This window comes from Aythya fuligula, chromosome 7, assembly GCF_009819795.1.
Source record: "Aythya fuligula isolate bAytFul2 chromosome 7, bAytFul2.pri, whole genome shotgun sequence".
Taxonomy (NCBI): domain Eukaryota; kingdom Metazoa; phylum Chordata; class Aves; order Anseriformes; family Anatidae; genus Aythya; species Aythya fuligula.
The window spans coordinates 35,468,779-35,475,735 of record NC_045565.1 but is presented as its reverse complement, the minus strand read 5'-3'; positions in this window follow the sequence as shown (position 1 = coordinate 35,475,735).

The following is a 6,957-nucleotide window of genomic DNA, read 5'->3' as shown; positions in this document are numbered from 1 at the left end:
TCCTTAGAGCTTCTGTATTTCTACCAATTTTCTATCTAATAGGATTTCAATGGCTACAAAGTTACTGTAAGATTTTCATTTTTTATGTATTTGTTCTGAAAATAGAAGTCTAATGCATGAATTCCTTGGTGGAATTCCGTGACTGCTTATGCAGAAGGCCAGACTGGATGACCATAATAGTCCCTGTAGGTCTTAACATCTATGAATCAATTAATATATGAATATGATATAATTTAGAGTGTTGTTTTCATGGATTCACTTGAGATTAAATACAAATGGTTAAGCCTTAATTATTTTAACATCTGATATTTGTCAAGCAAATTGCTTCAAAATCAAACCATGACTTTCCATCCTGGTGAAAACATTTAATTACACTAACTACTAGTAAAATTAGTTCAGTCTGGTCTCAAATGCTTTTGGTTAGTGTTAAATACTGACATGCCTATTTATCATCCCTCTGGGTTCTGATGCTCAGTAATGTTTCCCAGTTCCGTCAAGAAAAATGTTGACACACTCACCTGCAGCAGAGGCAACACAACAACATACTTGTGCCTTGTTCAAGCATTTCCAAAGCGCTGAAGTGTAATAAATATGATTATTATGAATACAAGGACATTTCAGAAGAGCTAAAAACATGATTTTTTTGTATAAGCTTAAGAAATTTTTTAAAAGCCCTCCAAACAATAACTCTAAGTCAGTAAAAGAATTGTCAATGACAATTCAATTCACATAAAAGGAAGCAATGCTTTTGACACACAACCAATGGAAGGTATTATGATTATTAGTAAATCACCCTTCTGCTGAGGACCTGACAGTTTTTTGATAACATAACTCACATGGAGAAGGTGGTAGGACCAAGAGAACTATATTTTCATGAACTTTTCAATCTATTTTCCTTGTAGTAGCTGAAAATTTCTCCAGGAAAATTCTTCCATGTTGCAAAGATTTTTTTGGAAATGGGCTGACAGTGAGCCAAGCCAAGAAATAGCAGAATTCTGCAGGGAAACAGAGTGTTGTTTAAAAATGAGACATTTACTAACATCGGTGTTATGTTATTTATGGTTATTAATATGAGAGTGACCACAATAAACTGAGGTAGCATTATATTGTTTTCATTTGTTTGTACTCTACATTTTCTTCATGACAGTGAAAAAGGTTCTCTGGAATTACTCTAGCACTGCATAACTGGGAATAGCACAGTGAAATATAGCAGAAAAAATAACTTTCAGCCAAATAATGTGTTACTTAACACTGTGACAAAAACTGGCTTTTATTACAAGAAGTCCACATATTTAAGTATCACATGTTCTGAATGCATAACTCATTCTTACATTCTGAGTTTCACTCATGCGGGAAGGCAGCCTGCTAAAACCCTGTTTTAAATGCACATTGTGATAAAAAATAGTGTCATTGCTTTAAAATGAAGATTTCTACAGGCTCAGGTCCTGCTCAAAAGCCATCACTGCCTGAGTAGCTGGTTCCAGGTCTGGACAAATATTTCTGTGCTGGTACAGAATCAAATATATCCTATATAACCACTTCAGATGAACAATATACATAGAAAGAATTAAACTAATTTATACCTATGTAGAATTGAGAAACATTAAATATGAGCATTTTAAGATTACAAAAAAAAAATAATGTACATTATGTTTGTCCAAAAAAAAAAAAAAAACAAACCAAACCAAACCAAACCAAACAAAAAACAAAAAAAAAAAAAACAAAACAAAACAAAACAAAACAAAACAAACAAACAAAAAAAAAAAAAAAAAAAAAAAACAGAATGAGATAGTTTAAATAGGATTTTGTAGATCTGTTAAAATGTATAAGGGTAGAGCTCAGGCTGCAAATATAACCTTACCTTGAGAACTTTTCCCTGATAGGATCTCAGCAGAACCTGCTCCTAATAGTGTATGTTTCTCTGTGTTGTTTGTTTTTTTCATTTGGTTTGGGTTGGGTTGTTTTTTTTTCTTTGTCTGTTTGCTGTTTTTTGTTTATTTGCTTGTTTGTTTTTTCCTAGGACAAGACACACACACTGGTAGAAAGGTGTAGTCAAACACAAAATGCTCTTCAGGCTGGTAGTTCTGATCTCCTTTAATCTCCTTCTCTTGATTAACAGTAAGGGCTTCTGTGAAGGACAATTGACTTGGGTGCAATAGGTCATTTTCCGGTCTCAACCTTGACAGTGTAATCAGATACATGGCATGCTTAATAGAGGTCAGTTAATGCAAAGATTAAAATTAACTGGAAGTCAATAAGGGAATAATAAAGGAAAATGATCATCCTGTTGCTCCTACTTTGAAAGAGTAAACCTTACATTGCAGGCCAGTAGTAAAAAACATTTAGTCACAACTGATCCAATAGGCCTTCATAAGCCCTCCAGCAAACAATTTAATGATTTCAGGTACCCTTTAAACTAAGTGGCCAATCACTGTTAAATCCTTTGGTATTCATTGTAATAACATTGATCATGATGAACTCTTTTGGTATTAATGTGGATGTAATATATACCTTTTTAATTATAGAACAAGAAAATCCAATTACCCCTTTGCCTCATCAAAGTTCTTTGCTAGCTGTGACTATTTAAACATACATTATGAAACATTCAAACTGAAAGAGATTTTTGTGCAAAGCAAGGGCCAGATCCTGCTGGATGCTGACCCCTCTCATCTCACAGGCATTTCGGGAGAAAGCAAGTGTGCCAAGCACCTCTGAGCAGGCATATGGTCCTTTGCAGAATCAGGCCTCAGTAGCACATGGAAGGATACAGAATGTAATGAGAGGCTTTAGGAAGACCCTGATTAAAAGGGCAGAAAGCATTTGTTTATGTAATGGAGTGGAAGCTGTTCTGAATACTTAACACGGTTGGTTGGGACACGATTTATTCTGCAGAAAAGGAGAAAAAAAAAAATGATGAGCTGAGCAAACTGATTTTGTTTTATTCCATGTGCCACAGGCTGAATGCTCCAAGTTTTTGACCTGGCTGCAGGAGATGAGTTATATTCCAGCCCAGGTCTCCCAGCCAAGCACCCAACCTCTGATGGCTCTCGCCTACAGCACTGCCAAGCAGCCCATGGGAACAGATCGGTCTTGCTGGCCTTTCCTGAGATCTGCTCAACCCACTTACCACACCATGTGGGCACGGATTGTTTACACAAGTAAGACCACTATGGTTTCCCCCCAAATCAATAATGAGAAGGAATTATCTAGTGGAAAAAAAATACATATTCTTCCCAAGAGATTAAAGGCTTTTTTCGTATTCAGTTCCTACTTCGGGAAAACTCTGACAAGCTGAGCACAGAGTTAGAGATTTAACTGTCGGGAGGTAAGAGCAAAAGAAAAATAAAGATCTGGAATTAAGCTCTTCTTTTTTGAGTTGATCCTCTGATGTAAATAAAGCTAGCTTCAGAAATATATAATTACACTGTGAATCACACAGGTTCCCTTACACAGTGGGAATCGACCTTTTTGAAGGATGAGCTCGTGTCCAATGATTGATCTTCATTAGTTAATGAAAAACATGGGGGCTTGTTCAAATATATTTAGAGCTGTTTCTTCCTAGTAACTGCCCAATCAAAACTCAACTCAGAGGTTTTATATTTTGCTTGTTTTTTTTTGTTTGTTTGTTTGTTTTCTGACCGTCCCATCATTTCAGTTCCTCCAAAGCAATATTTATTTGTCAGAACAGGTCCAGCAGAACTTCTTGTTTCATAATGTCACCAAGGTAGAGTATGAAATATTGCAGAAATTTGCTGCTAAAATTAACCTGTTTTGTATTTTCTTATTTCAGTTCAAAACTACCACAGAATCACACAAACAAGAAAATTGCTTGATGACGCCAGTATATTAATCCAGGCACAGTTGCTCGGAATGGCAAGTTGCAGTGTAAAGCACCTAGCTTGGTAGGTATGCCATTGGACTTGGGATCGAGTGAGTGATGTACTACAGTGTATAAATACACCTAAATATATAATATATACTTAAATATACCCAAACTATATGTGCTTTAATGGGAAAATGACATTGTAATCATGACAGACTGGAATTCCTAAGTTATCACTGAAGGTTTGTGAGCTAATTGCCTGATTTCTATAGCTCCAATGCAACTAGAACGCATTAATCTCAGAAGTAGGATTCAGAAGGAACAATACCAAATTTTCACAATGCTTTAATGCTATGTGAGGCAGTTAAGGATTAATAAAGATATTTTAAATGTAAAAAATCTTGTTCTTTCTTTAGAAATTACATTCTGAAAATCTTTCCTAAACATTATTTGAATAAAGCCTCATTACTCACAGTCCAGAGAAGTTCATTAGGAGAAGATCACTTTGGAAAGCATTCAACTAACTAGCCTTTCTTCTCAGCAGTGAATTACATTAGCTACTTCCTAGTTATTTAAATCTTGAAATAAAAGATGTAAACGCTACAGTGACATCTTAAGATCATTGGTAAGGCAGGTCTTGCATGCACAAAAATGCCCAGCTGGTCTGGAGATAAAACAGATTGATAATTAGTTGCAAAATGTAACATTTCATCAGGAATATTTTGAATAATCCAATTTATCTTTGTCAGATATGCGGCACATATTTTTTTTCCTTCGGAGGCTCTTTGTTCTTTAACATAATATTATAATTTCAGCCTCCTAATTAAAGCGCCAGTCGGTCGGACCTGCCTTGATGTCACGCGGCGGACCGGGGGCTGGCGGCACGGCGCGCAGATAAGGTGCGTGCCCCGAGCCGCACGCTGCCACGGCGCCTGCTGCCTCCCACCACCCTACGGAGGCTGCAGCCAGTTTGATACGGGGAGATCAAAGCCGGCCGGTTTGAAGGGAGGAGGCCTGGCTCTGCTGGCTGGGCCGCGCGATCGGGGCGGGCGTACAGCAGCTGGGACCGCTGCTTCTTTGCGCTCTCAAAGCAGAAAGCAGCCCGACAGCGCGGGCTCCCACTGCCGCGTGTTTTCTAATTAACTGATGAGACGGCGCCATCCCTCCTGGCTGCCCACGCCAGGCGTGGAGGTGTGTGTCCCCAGGGATGTCCCAGAACCGGTGGCTGTACCAGTGTTTGGTGTCCCCATCCAACAGGAGAGCGCTGCCTGCCTTTGCTGGTGCCGTCTCGGTGACCCCAGGTGAGATGCCCACCGCCCTTCAAGGCTCCAACCTTTAGCCCCAGAGCAGCAAAGGATGTTCCTTGAGCACACGTGGCTTTTTAGTGCACCCAGCCAGGAGGCCAAGTTTACCACAGATGTATCAAAGCCACAAAAAGGGCCTTGCAGAGGCTTTTGCAGAGCCACCGAGTGCCTGTCGGAAAGCCCTGTCCATCTCATTCCATGTCCAGATCCACACGTGTCAGAGAACAGCTTGCAATGACAGAAGGCATTTAGCAAAGCTATTTTCTCAGAAGTGATACAATACCCAAATATCTCAGCAGCCTAAACAAGGCTGAAAGGTTTCCTGTTGGCTCTTGTAACACACCTGTCAGCTCCTCCTCAGCCTTGCCATTCCAGCACTTACATTTATGCACCATCAGGGGCCAAACAAGATTTTGTGACCTGCAGCAAGAGCTCACACCCACCCATGCTGCTGGCTATTGCGTGTACAACACATGAAGTAAACTCTGTCTCACATACAAGAGTCTGACTTTTCAAATTTCTATTCATATTTATGAAAATAAAATTAATTTGGGACCTAGATTAAAGTTTGTCGCTTGTTCTTTCCCAAACTACCTTCAAGAGGAGATGGAAGTCATGTAGCCTTATCAGACTGCACCTCTGATATGATAATGATATCTGTACTGCCCAGAAAGTAGGTCACAGTAATTCTTCATAACAGTTTTTGTAACCTACTCAGGGACTACAAGGCCAGCTATTTTAAAGATAATTCTGAATTCCTTTAATAAGATTTTATTGGATTCAGATAATTGATCCGATTATTGAAACCTGGGGAAAGTGCTATTGACCTGAATATATAAATCAGTAGTTCTGTTTCTTAAATGAATTTAGGTCATTACAAACTTACTACCTCTGCTTAGTATCGGGAAAGGTGCTCACTGCAGGCCTGACAGAGACACATCCAGTCCTCATACATGGTCCTGTGCATGTAACACCCAAACTGCTCCAGCAGCTCATCCCTCTGCATCTCAAGATGGATCAAGGATCTTGAAAGTTAAGTTGAGCTCATCACAATTTCTTTTATCTATAACAATAGGCATCATGGCTTTCGCTTTCTTTAATTTTATTTATTTTTTTTTTTTTGTAGGCAGCACCAGCAATGTCTGTACCTCTACAGCTGTTTGTTCTCTTGTTTCCAGTACTCCATTTAGATCTGACAACTCAGTGCTAGAAAACTCCAATGTCTTTTCCACCTTACTCTTCGCCTAGTTTCCCTACTCTTATCTATATTTTTCTCTGTAATTCTTAAAATCTTTTTATCCTTTCCATGCTCACTCTGTTGTCATCCATCCTCTCAGGGAAGGAGGACCTGGGAGTCCCTTTCACTTGCACCTCCTCCTGGTGCATCTTGCTCGCTCCTTGCCCCATTACCTGCCCTGCTGCAGGGTGGTTGGGTGAATGCCTGGCCTCGACTGCTCCACAGCCACTCCCAACCCCCAGCCCATTGGGGCCACATTGCACAGAATCTTTCTGTCCATGTGTCCTGCCCCGCACCGGGGTCTGTCCTTGCTTTTCCCAGCCATGTGCACTTGCACACACACACTAAAGGCTTTATCTAGGTGTTGTGAAAGGAAAAAATCCCATTTCTTCACTTCTTGCAGTTTATCAAGTCTTGGTGTGGGGTGACCAGTTGCTCTGATTGCCTGGGCATGCCCCACTGGCTGGGCCATTGCTCACCCTATTTCTTTACTTTAATGCAATGCACTTGATTAGATCTCACACACCAGATACAGCAGTGATGGACATGATAGAAATACGCACAGAGACAGAAAGCTGGAGCATCCTCATTCC